Genomic DNA, 13,957 nt, shown 5'->3' on the forward strand with positions numbered 1-13,957 from the left:
GTTGGTTTTAATTGTATTTTCCATTGTTTCGGCAGGCTGTTGTCTTTCGTTCTCAAACAAGGCTTTTAATTTCCCAGCACTACTGACCTATGGCATAGGAGTACTTAGATGTACAGTTTCAGAATGTTGATTATGGTAGCACACTTTGAGAGCATTGCGGTGAAGATATTTTATCTTTCATATATCCTGATACAAATATGAATGTCATGCTTTTTAAATGTATGTTATCAAACATTAATGTATAAATTAAACATTTTGGTCCCCCAAATATATATTAGTGTATCGTAAACTTTGCATGACCTATTGTTGATATAGTATGACCTGTGAATTGTTTTGAAATGTGCCATAATACTCTAAAGCCTCAACCTTGCAAGAACACTTAGTAAATTAGAACATATTATGAATATACAGTATAAGCTATATACAGTACATACCTATTTGCACTTTGGTGTAAACCGTATATTTGAACATGTTCTGTAAAAAAGACAATGTTGCTGCTGCTAGAACAACTAATTTGTCTCGTGCTCCTGTGGATTTGTTAGATCCTCCTGTTGTCGTCAAGTGTTCATATCTTTTATCCGTGCTCCGCTTGCTGTTCTGCTGAACAGAGTATATATTCACTAATATATTTATTTTTGTCAGTGAGTTGAAAAAAGAAATCAGTTTGACGGGTATAAATTAGGGGTTGCATTTTTTATTATTTGGGGTTGAGTGAAAGGAATGCTAGCAGAGGTACTGAATCGTTGCGTGAAAGACAACTTGTGGACTAAAATTATCTGGCTAGCTTTTACCGGTTGGTTGACTTTGATCTACAGGTTGGAAAAGACACATGGTTAAGGACTGTTAAACTTCTGGAGGTAGTGTACACATTTAAAGATGTGAAATATTAATGTTTGCCATGAATAAATACATTTACTGAACTTCACTGAGTGTCTCCTTGTCCTGCGTAATACTTCATATGCACATTTTATTTGTCACTTTTTTTGTGTTAAAAAAAGCTAACTTTAGCATGTAGTTTTTGGAGTGTGGATGGAACTTCAACTCAGTTCAGTTAGTGTGTGTATCCCTGGCTGCCAGTCTCTCTGCTGTCTTCATAATATCCTTTACAAGACACCCTTTGAGATTGGGTCAGAGGAAGTCACCCGGGCCTCCGTAAGAGGAGCTATCCCTGGCTGCACCAGGCTATATTTGGTGGCTCATGGGATTGCCACAGGAGCCTCTGGTAATCCGGGTCAGTCAGGTTCATGACATCTCACCCCTGTAACTCCAAATGCCTCCCAAATCCGACCCACACATGCTTCTGCGGTGATGGGCAGTGACAGCCAATTAAATCAAATCATATCTGCAGCCTGTTGGATGTGATTGGGTGTTGGCTAATATTATCTTATATTATAGTACAGTAAGTAGCTCAGGTACATTAATTAGGAATCTGAGGACCTCCACTTAGCTGGAAAGCTATAACCCCCTTAACTGTACTTCAACTGCCTATGATTGATTGTCTAAATATAGTCTATGGCAGTTGTATATAACACATGATCATGACTGGGCAAGGCGCCTGTGTAAGAGCAGTTATCTACAATTTATATAGAGATATTACATTACTGCACTAGTAATACAATATCTTTGCTGATATTTAGGAGCAAACTTGTTCTTAAAGCTTGTTCAGTGAAATTACAGAGTACAAGGTATTGGTCTGTTGTATTAGTGCCTCCCCTACTGGTAGTAGAAGAGAATAGCCTCTGTTATATGATATGCTTACAACTACAGCAGATCGGAAGGAACCAAATAACCAACAAGTCGCTGGATCGAACAACCGAGCCAACAAGATGTAATAAACAAAACATATTTTTTTACTTTTTACTGACACCTAGTGTTTGTGCACAAGTATAATTGATTGGCTGGTCCCTCCTGATGACCCAGATAGAACCATGTGATCTCTTCCTTAACCCATAGGAAGTCCCACCCAGTTGACTACTTTAAAATGGTGAAAGCCCTCAATGGCAATGTCCATGCCAAAGCAGAATTTATCCATATAGAGTCCTATGTCTAACTATGTATTGTCCTCACCTTTTCATAGATGTGTGGAGGCCAAAATGGCCAAATGTGATGCTCTGGGTGTAGTTTCACATATCCTCACTAGATGATGCTGTATCGTTGTCTTGGAATCTGCTAAGAAGTATTTGTCAGCTGATAAACTCAGCAAAAAAAGAAACGTACCTTATTCAGGAACCTGTCTTTCAAAGATAATTCGTAAAAATCCAAATAACTTCACAGATCTTCATTGTAAAGGGTTTAAACACTGTTTCCCATGCTTGTTCAATGAACCATAAACAATTAATAAACATGCACCTGTGGAATGGTCGTTAAGACACTAACAGCTTACAGACGGTAGGCAATTAAGGTCACAGTAATGAAAACTTAAGACACTAAAAGAGGCCTTTCTACTGACTCTGAAAAACACCAAAAGAAAGATGTTCCTGCTCATCTGCGTGACCGTGCCTTAGGCATGCTGCAAGGAGGCATGAGGACTGCAGATGTGGCCAGGGCAATGAATTGCAATGTCCGTACTGTGAGACACCTAAGACAGCGCTACAGAGAGACAGGACGGACAGCTGATCGTCCTCGCAGTGGCAGACCACGTGTAACAACACCTGCACAGGACCGGTACATCCGAACATCACACCTGCGGGACAGGTACAGGATGGCAACAACAACTGCCCGAGTTACACCAGGAACGCACAATCCCTCAATCAGTGCTCACACTGTCCGCAATAGGCTGAGAGAGGCTGGACTGAGGGCTTGTAGGCCTGTTGTAAGGCAGGTCCTCACAAGACATCACCGGCAACAACGTCCCCTATGGGCACAAACCCACAGTCGCTGGACCAGACAGGACTGGCAAAAAGTGCTCTTCACTAACAGGTCGCGGTTTTGTCTCACCAGGGGTGATGGTCGGATTCGCGTTTATTGTCGAAGGAATGAGTGTTACACCGAGGCCTATACTCTGGAGCGGAATCGATTTGGAGGTGGAGGGTCCTTCATGGTCTGGGGCAGTGTGTCACAGCATCATCGGACTGAGCTTGTTGTCATGGCAGGCAATCTCAACGCTGTGCGTTACAGGGAAGACATCCTCTTCCCTCATGTGGTACCCTCCTGCAGGCTCATCCTGACATGACCCTCCAGCATACAATGCCACCATCCATACTGCTCGTTCTGTGCGTGATTTCCTGGAAAACAGGAATGTCAGTGTTCTGCCATGGCCAGCGAAGAGCCCAGATCTCAGTCCCATTGAGCACGTCTGGGACATGTTGGATCGGAGGACGAGGGCTAGGACCGTTCCCCCCAGAAGTGTCCCGGAACTTGCAGGTGCCTTGGTGGAAGAGTGGGGTAACATCTCACAGCAAGAACTGGCAAATCTGGTGCAGTCCATGAGGAGGAGATGCACTGCAGTACTTAATTTAGATAGTGGCCACATCAGATACTGACTGTTACTTTTGATTTTGACCCCCCCCCCCCCCCCCGTTCAGGGACACATTATTCCATTTCTGTTAGTCCCATGTCTGTGGAACTTGTTCAGTTTATGTCTGTTGTTAAATCTTGTGTTCATACAAATATTTATACTTGTTAAGTTTGCTGAAAATAAACGCAGTTGAAAAAAATATTTGTAATCATCACTGTATATTTATTGCATGAAAATAAGTACCAGTTAAAAATTTGGACACCTACTCATTCAAGGGATTTTCTTTATTTTTACTATCTACATTGTGGAGTAATAGTGAAGACATCAAAACTATGAAATAACACATATGGAATCATGTAGTAACCAAAAAAGTGTTAAAAAAGTTAAATATTTTACATTTAGGATTCTTCGAAGTATCCACCCTTTGCCTTGATGACAGCTTTGCATGCTCTCGGCATTCTCTCAACCAGCAGGTGTGCCTTGTTAAATGTTAATTTGTGGAATTTCTTTCCTTCTTAATGTGTTTGAGCCAATCAGAAGATAGCCCTATTTGGTAAAAGACCAAGTCCATATCATGGCAAGAACAGCTCAAATAAGCAAAGAGAAAGGACAGTCCATCATTATTTTAAGACATGAAGGTCAGTCAATCCAGAAAGTTTCAAGACATTTTAAAGTTTCTTCAAGTGCAGTCGCAAAATACCATCAAGTGCTATGATGAAACTGGCTCTCATGAGGACCGCCAGAGGAAAGGAAGACCCAGAGTTACCTCTGCTGCAGCCCAAAGGAATGCTTCACAGAATTCAAGTAACAGACACATCTCAACATCAGCTGTTCAGAGGAAACTGCGTGAATCAGGCCATCATGGTCGAATTGCTGCAAAGAAACCACTACTAAAGGACACCAATAAGAAGAAGAGACTTGCTTGAGCCAAGAAACACAAGCAATGGACATTAGACTGGTGGAAATATGTCCTTTTGTCTGATGAGTCCAAATTTCAGATTTTTGGTTCCAATCGCCATGTCTTTGTGAGACGGGGAGTAGGTGAACGGATTAACTCTGCATGTGTGAGGCATGTCACCACTGTGTGGCATGGAGGAGGAGGTGTGATGGTGTGGGGGTGCTTTGCTGGTGACACTGTCGGTGATTTATTTAGAATTCAAGTCCCACATAACCAGCATGGCTACCACAGCATCTGCAGTGATACGCCATCCCATCTGGTTTAAGCTTAGTGGGATTATCATTGTTTTTCAGCAGGACATTGACCCAACACACCTCCAGGCTGTGTAAGTGCTATTTGACCATTAAGGAGAGTGATGGAGTGATGCATCAGATGACCTGGCCTCCACAATCACCCGACATCAACCCAATTGAGATGGTTTGGGATGAGTTGGACCGCGGAGTGAAGGAAAAACAGCCAACAAGTGCTCAGCATATGTGGGAAATCCTTCAAGGCTGTTGGAAAAGCATTCCAGGTGAAGCTGATTGAGAGAATGCCAAGAGTGTGCAAAGCTGTCATCAAGTAAAAGGGTGGCTACTTTGAAGAATCTAAAATATATTTTTATTTGCTTAACACTTTTATGGTTACTACATGAATCCATATGTGTTATTTAATAGTTTTGATGTCTTCACTATTATTCTACAACATAGAAAAATAGTAAAAATAAAGAAAAACCCATGAATGAGTAGGTGTGTCCAAACTTTTGACTGGTACTGTATATTTGTTTTCATTTATTTCACGATTGAAATGCTCAGACTGACTGTGTGGCCGTGTTGATACATATGTAAATATATTTACATACACAGCCCTGAGTGGTGGATAGGATTTACTAGAGTAGAGCCTACCCGCATATGTAAATAAAAGATGACTCGTCATTGGTCAGAATAATCAGATCAGATTGTGATGTCATCCTAAAAAGATTCTTACACTAAAATGGAATTATCATAATTTTCACAATTTCACAGTGTTATTTCGACCTCATAGTGTGAAACGTTTTTGATTGAACTTTTAACATAACAATAAGTTGAGACTGGTGTTTTTATAAACTCATTGTTTGTATAAAGGATAATATGCCACAACACAGAAACAATATTCACGTTAGTCATTATATGGTGAATATCATTCTGAAACTGTTCTAATGCTTGTGATCTTTTCAGCAGACCAGTCCTTCAAGGACTAAAAGGTATTGGTCCAGCATAAGCCGTAATGTTGATTTAGGTGCTTTGTTGGTCTGTCTCTGTCTCAATGGTAAGATAATATAATTATCCCCTGATATTCATCTTAGTGGGGAAATCTAAAACAACCAATGTACCCTCTCTAATTATCTCACATTTCATAACTCAGTTATTGTTTGCCACCCAACATCATTGTTTTTACAGACACCTGGTCACCACTGGGGGGGAATAAATAGTTTTTTCAGGAAATCAAAAGTTCTCAACGTTGAGTGTTCTGTAAGTGCGGGCCTTTGGTGTACTACTATTGTACCACTTATCAAATGTAGCAGAACTGGTTACTGGTTACACTGGTAATTGGTAACTGGTTACACCTGCGTTGCAGTGCTCTACAAAACAAAGTGTGAGTGAGCATATTAGAATCTGAATTGGTTGCAAAACTCTGTGGGTGATATGTGTGTTCAAACTGATTCTGTAGAGCTCTGCAGATAAACGTTGCAGAGATGCAGTGTTCAATTCTGCATTAAGAAGCATCTACGGCATCAGGAGTCTACTTTGAATAAAGGGGCACACAAACTCATACACACACACCAGCTGTGAAAATGTCAGTTTATCCCTAGTCACTCATACATTACCCGTGATTCACACTAAGGCACAAGCAAACATTATGTACAGACAGACAAACATGGAAATAATGGAGGAAACATCTAAGGTAGGTGTCTAGTCACTCTCTCACACAGAGCCCTCACACTTTAACCTGGTGGGTAGGGACAGATCTAATCTGCAGGATACAAAATGTTCTCATGCCCCTAGAACAAAATCGTTGGAATTCAATCAAATCAAACCAAATATTGCTACAAAAGATAATTAGCTGCAGTTGTATTTATTAAATAGATTAATGGCAGTATACGTATTGATTAAATATTCCCGCAGATTCAGCCTTGCCAGGATTGTGTTCAAATGTTGTCTGTGCTGTAGTGTACCCTATTGTTATTAATCATCTACATGAATGTATGTTATGTTTGGTATTGTTACATTAGACAGAAGGTTACTTAAGGCAAAAACGAAAGTAGGGTGGTTGGTCGGGATGGGTTTGAACTAAAATATCTGGTCGCGACTCACAGAGTTGCAGGTCTGATGATGGTAGGTCAGTTCATTTGCTAGCTAGCTGGCTAATGGCATTTGAATGAGGCATCACACCACCAGCTTTTTGTTCCATCTGTTCCGGTTCCTGGAAGGTTGTGGACTGCAGTGTGAGGGAATGGAAGAGGCTCGCCTCGTAGAGGACTGTTTCGGACTACTGTTGAGCTGTGGCACTTTTACAGCCGGCCGAAGCATCACCCAGATCCAGTCTGCCTACAGAGGAGGAGGAGGAGAAGAAGATGGCGTGTCTGATGAAGACCTCCGGGCCTGTCTACCAGTATCTGACTGACTTTTCTCCCTGCCTGACTGTATCACAGTGCTCCCTCCCACTGCTGTACCACACACCCAGCAGCCCCCACAAGGCAGGACACATTTTGGCAAATGGACACTATTTGGCATGACAGGCCCCCTGGAATTTAGTTTGTATAACTGCATGATTTTCTCTCAGCCTCATGGCAAAATGTGTAGAATAGCAGCTTTAAAAATGATTCATGGTTTCAGCCTTGTTGCAAAATGTGTAGAATAGCATGAGATTAAGCTATAAAACTGCACATTTGTCTCTTTGCCCCATGGCTAAAAAAGCTTTGCTCCTTCCTGCGGTATTCCACTGCTTCCTCCGCAAAGCTACTGACTGCCTTTCCGAACTGGCTTTACAACCAGACATACAGTATGAAGCTGTGGAAGAGATTCTTCTTTGTAATGAAAAACCCTATACAATATACATATGTTGTTATTATTATTATTATAATCTGGAAGCACTGGGCACAAACTGGTTGAATCAACGTTGTTTCTACATAATTTCAATGAAATTACATTGAACTCATTGGTCAAAGCCTATAGGGAAATTCATGTTTTTTTTGGAGGGTTATTGGATAAATGCAGAAAATAAGGTCTGTGGTAAACACAGGCTTAGGAGGTCTTCTACATTTTGTTCATCAGCTAACATCACTTTTTGTGAATTTTAAAGCATTTATGTAATCAAAACAAACACCTAAAGCACATAAAGGCTTCATAATTCATAAAGGTCATGTTAACTGACTGATATTACCTCACATAGAACAAAATGTATCTTCTAAGCCTGTGTTAACCTCGCATCTTATTTTCGGCGTTCATCCCAAAACCCCATTCTGGCAGCCTGTCAGGGGAATTCCTTTCATAATGGCAGCCAAAGAGACTAAATTCTGATATGATTTTCCCCAGGTATTCCAGAGAGCTTCTTGGGTCATTGGCCATTGACCCTTAGGGCTGTAACAGTGACTTTGTCTCCCTCACTGAGTTTTCCATTACAAATCTAAAGGTTAAAAGAAGGCATGAAAGTCATGACCTTTTATAATAAGGTGTTTGATTCTGTCCTGCAGTAAAGAACAGCCCTAACTGGACAGACATGCACTTCTGGGAAAGTGGGATAGCTGTAGTCAGATGAAGGCACAATCCATCTGCACAGTCACTTGCCCTTTAAGCAAAAAGTTATGTGTCTAGCCTCTATGCACCGAAAGGAGTGATGTCCTCTGTTCCAAGTTACAGAAAACAGATTCCTACCTTTCACTGGAGGTTGACTTATTATCGCTGATGGTCATTATAATTACGCCATGGGGAGTCATTGCCGGAACTGCAATGTCCTGAAATGGAACACCATCTCTGTTAAACACATCACCTTTGGTAAACTAGGTAACAAGTTGTATGCTGCACAGAGAGCAAGACTGTATTGTCCTCAAGTCAGGATATCAGTCTTTGATTTTTCTTTGTGTTCTCAATCAAAAGTGTCCATTCAGCAATGAGGTATGATATCTACAGTGGGAAGAAAAAGTATGTGAACCCTTTAGAATTACCTGGATTGGTCATAAAATGTTAGCTGATCTTCATCTAAGTCACACCAGTAGACAAACACAGTCTGCTTAAACTAATAACACACAAACAATTATGATTTTTCATGTCTTTATTGAACACACCATGTAAACATTCACAGTGCAGGTTGGGAACAGGTTGACCCTCCTTTGGCAGCAATAACCTCAATCAAACGTTTTCTGTAGTTGCGGATCAGACCTGCACAACGGCCAGGAGGAATTTTGGAACAGGTTTCAGTTTCATAATATTCTCAAAACAGGTTTCAGTTCCACAATATTCTTGGGATGTCTGGTGTGAACCGCTCTCTTGTGGTCATGCCACAGCATCTCAATCGGGTTGAGGTCAGGACTGACTGGGCCACTCCAGAAGGCATATTTTCTTCTGTTCAAGCCCTGTTCAAGCCATTCTGTTGTCGATTTACTTCTGTCTTTTGGGTTGTTGTCCTGTTGCATCACCTAACTTCTGTTGAGCTTCAATTGGAGGACAGATTCTCCTGCAAAATGTCTTGATAAACTTGGGAATTCATTTTTCCGTAGATGATAGCATGCTGTCCAGGCCCTGAGGCAGCAAAGCAGCCCCAAACCATGATGTTCCCTCCACCATAGTTTACAGTTGGGACTGAGGTTTTGATGTTGGTGTGCTGTGCCTTTTTTTCTCCACACATAGTGTTGTGTGTTCCTTCCAAACAACACAACTTTAGTTTAATCTGTCCACAGAATATTTTGCCAGTAGCGCTGTGGAACATCCAGGTGCTCTTTTGTGAACTTCAGACGTGCAGCAATTTTTGGGGGGGACAGCAGTGGCTTCTTCCATGGTGTCCTTCCATGAACACCGTTATTGTTTAGTGTTTTACGTATTGTAGACTCGTCAACAGAGATGTTAGCATCTTCCACAGATTTCTGTAAGTCTTTAGCTGACACTAGGATTCTTCTTAACCTCATTGAGCATTCTGCGCTGTGTTCTTGCAGTCATCTTTGCAGGACGGCCACTCCTAGGGAGAGTAGCAACAGTGCTGAAATTTCTCCATTCATAGACAATTGGTCTTACAGTGGACTGACTTTTAGAGATACTTTTGTAACCCTTTCCAGCTTTATGCGGGACAACAATTCCTAATCTTGGGTCTTCTGAGATCTCTTTTGTTTGGGGCATGGTTCTTCTCAGGCAATGCTTCTTATAAACTTCTTATAAACACTTTTATGAGTGTTTTTTATGAGGCAAGGCAGCTCTATTTGTGTGTTATTAGTTTAGGCACACCATCTTTGTCTACTGTTGTGACTTAGATGAAGATCAGATACAGTTTTATGTCAAAACAGAACTACAGGTAATTCCAAAGGGTTCACATACTTTTTCTTGCCACTGTATGTGTAAAAGTAGAAAACTAGTGTGATTCTCATTCCTGTAAAAAAAATGTCCAGTCGTTTTGGAAATCAATCTGGAAATAGGCACCATGATAAAGTATAACAATCACTCTGGCGTTATTAGAACACAGAAAGTTCAATCTGAAAATGAGGATAGTTTTGAAATCAGATGAAGTGATTCATACTCGGAGGACCATGGCCTTCAGATCAATAAAAGACATAGACAAGGGGCTCCCCATGTAATAACACTTAGAAAACTGCTGTTTGAAAATCACACTTTGGTTAATGTTCTTTCAACATAAATTCCCTGTTAGTCACTAAGACAATGGAGTGATTTCAGACGAGAATTCTCCATAGAATCTAACATTGTACTTAAGACCCTTCTCAAAGACTTTGCGATGTCACACAATGACGCAATAGGGCGCAATTCAATCCATATTGCTTAAGATCAGTGCTATAGCATGCTTGAAATTGAAAGGTAATTTCCAATTGACCCGAAATATGCAGCGTTTACAATGAATGCAGTCTCCGCGAATGCGGAAACATTGTCTTTAAATTTCAGTGCTACGGATTGAATCAAGCCCTTAGTCGTTGTATCTCTCAACACACCACCAAGCTGAGGAGGTCAGAGGTCAATGTATGATCACTGTTTCACAGTATAATTTATCAGGAGGAAAGGGAAAGACGTAGACTGAAGGTGTCAGGTGAGGGTCAGGGTTACTGACAGATTAGGTTGGCCACTGTAATTAGAATGTGAAAAATATTGTGAGTTCTAATGCAGAAAGACCGAAAGACAATGAAAGAACAAGAAAATACTAATGTCGAAGTGTATGTATACTGCTACAGTTGAAGTCAGAGGTTTACATACACTTAGGTTGGAGTCATTAAAACTTGTTTTTCAACCACTCCACAAATTTCTTGTTAACAAACAGTTTTGGCAAGTCGGTTAGGACATCTACTTTGTGCATGACACAAGTCATTTTTCCAACAATTGTTACAGACATATTATTTCACTTATAATTCACTGTATCACAATTCCAGTGGGTCAGAAGTTTTCATACACTAAGTTAACTGTGCCTTTAAACAGCTTGGAAAAATCCAGAAAATTATGTCATGGCTTTAGAAGCTTCTGATAGGCTAATTGACATCATTAGAGTCAAGTGGAGATGTACCTGTGGATGTATGTCAAGGCCTACCTTCAAACTCAGTGCCTGAAAGTACCACGTTCATCTGTACAAACAATAGTACGCAAGTATATACACCATGGGACCACGCAGCCGTCATACCGCTCAGGAAGGAGATGCATTCTGTCTTCTAGAGATGGACGTACTTTGGTGCAAAAGGTGCAAATCAATCCCAGAACAACAGCAAAGGACCTTGTGAAGATGCTGGAGGAAACAGGTTCAAAAGTATCTATATCCACAGTAAAACGAGTCCTATATCGGCATAACCTGAAAGGCCGCTCAGCAAGGAAGAAGCCACTGCTCCAAAACCGCCATAAAAAAAGCCAGACTACGGTTGCAACTGCACATGGGGACAAATATTGTACTTTTTGGAGAAATGTCCTCTGGTCTGATGAAAGAAAAATATAACTGTTTGGCCATAATGACCATCGTTATGTTTGAAGGAAAAAGGGGGAGGCTTGCAAGCCGAAGACCACCATCCCAACCGTTAATCACGGGGGTGGCAGCATCATGTTGTTGGGGTGCTTTGCTGCAGGTGGGGCTGGTGCACTTCAGAAAATAGATGGCATCATGAGGATGGAAAATTATGTGGCTATATTGACGCAACATCTCAAGACATCAGTCAGGAAGTTAAAACTTGGTCGCAAATGGGTCTTCCAAATGGACAATGACCCCAAGCATCCTTCCAAAGTTGTGGCAAAATGCCTTAAGGACAACAAAGTCAATGTATTGGAGTGGCCATCACAAAGCCCTGACCTCAATCCTATAGAAAATGTGTGGGCAGAACTGAAAAAGGGTGTGCGAGCAAGGAGGCCTACAAACCTGACTCAGTTACACCAGCTCTGTCAGGAGGAATAGGCCAAAATTCACCCAACTTATTGTGGGAAGCTTGTGGAAGGCTACCTGAAACGTTTGACCCAAGTTAAATTTAAAGGCAATGCTACCGAATACTAATTGAGTGTATGTAAACTTCTGATCCATTGGGAATGTGATGAAAGAAATAAAAGCTGAAGTAAATCATTCTCTCTAATATTCTGACATTTCACATTCTTAAAATAAACTGGTGATCCTAACTGGCCTAAGACAGGGAATTTTTACTAGGATTAAATGTCAGGAATTGTGAAAAACTGAGTTTAAATGTACTTGGCTAAGGTGTATGTAAACTTCTGACTTCAACTGTACGTATCAGTCTGGTTCATCTCAGTTCATCATTCCATGTTCTGTTCATCCATTCTATTTCCATCTGGTTAATCAATGAACACTTTTAATTACAACCTCAGTGAGGGCCAGGACTGCTGTTCATTAATGCTCTGCTTCAGATAAAGATTCATCACTGTCAAACCTCTGGTGAATCACAGATAACCAGAGTGATGGGCTTCCTCTCTGTACAACAGACCAGGCTGCTGTTCCAAAACTAGAGCAAACCATCATTCCATCCTTCTGATCCTCTGTACCCCAGTTGGTAAAGCATGGTGCTTGCAATGCCAAGACAGTGGTTTCAATGCCTGGGACCACCTATAATGTAAGTCGATTTGGATTAACATGTCTGCTAAATGGCATACAGTGCTTTTTCCACATTTTGTTACGTGATAGCCTTATTCTGAAATGTATTGATAAAAAAACTCATCAATCCACACACAATACCCCATAATGACAAAGCGAAAACAAGTTTTTAGAACCTTTTCCAAATGTATTCAAAATAAATACAGAAATACCTTATTTATGTAAGTATTCAGAACCTTTGCTATAAGACTTGTTTCTATTGATCATCCTTGAGATGTTTCTACAACTTGATTGGAGTCCACCGGTGTTAAATTAAATTGTTGGACATGATTTGGAAAGGCACACACCTGTCTATATAAGGTCCCACAGTTGACATTGCATGTCAGAGTAAAAACCAAGCCTTGAGGTCGAAGTATTTGTCCGTAGAGCTCCGAGACAGGATTGTGTCGAGGCACCGATCTGGGGAAGGGTACAAAAAACGTGTGCAGCAATGAAGGTCCCCAAGAACACAGTGGCCTCCATCATTCTTAAATGGAAGAAGTTTGGAACCAACAAGATTCTTCCTAGAGCTGGACGCCCGGCTAAACTGAGCAATCAGGGGAGAAGGGTAGGCCATCATTGTAAATAAGAATTTGTTCTTAACTGACTTGCCTAGTGAAATAAAGGTTAAATAAAAAATACAAATAAATTAAAAAAGGCCTTGGTCAGGGAGATGACAAAGAATCTGATGGTCACTCTGACAGAACTCCAGAGTTCCTCTGTGGAGATGGGAGAACCTTCCAGAAGGACAACCATCTCTGCAGCACTCCACCAATCAGGCCTTTGTGGTAGAGTGGACAGATGGAAGCCACTCCTCAGTAAAAGGCACACGACAGCCTGCTTAGGGTTTGCCAAAAGAAACCTAAAGGACTCTCAGACCATGAGAAACAAGATTATCTGGTCTGATGAAACTGAGATTGAACTCTTTGGCCTGAATGCCAAGCGTAACGTCTGGAGGAAACCTGGCACCATCCTTACGGTGAGGCATGCTGTGGGGATGTGTTTTAGCAGCAGGGACTGGTAGACTAGTCAGGATCGAGGGAAAGATGAACAGAGCAAAGTACAGATAGATCCTTGATGAAAACCTGCTCCAGAGTGCTCAGGACCTCAGACTGGGGCAAAGGTTCACCTTCCAACAGGACAACAACCCGAAGCACACAGCCAAGACAACGCAGGAGTGGCTTCGGGACAAGTCTCTGAATGTCCTTGAGTGGCCCAGCCAGAGCCCGGACCTGAACCAGATTGAACATTTCTGGAGA

The sequence above is a fragment of the Salmo trutta genome, chromosome 13 (genome assembly GCF_901001165.1).
Source record: "Salmo trutta chromosome 13, fSalTru1.1, whole genome shotgun sequence".
Classification (NCBI taxonomy): Eukaryota; Metazoa; Chordata; class Actinopteri; order Salmoniformes; family Salmonidae; genus Salmo; species Salmo trutta.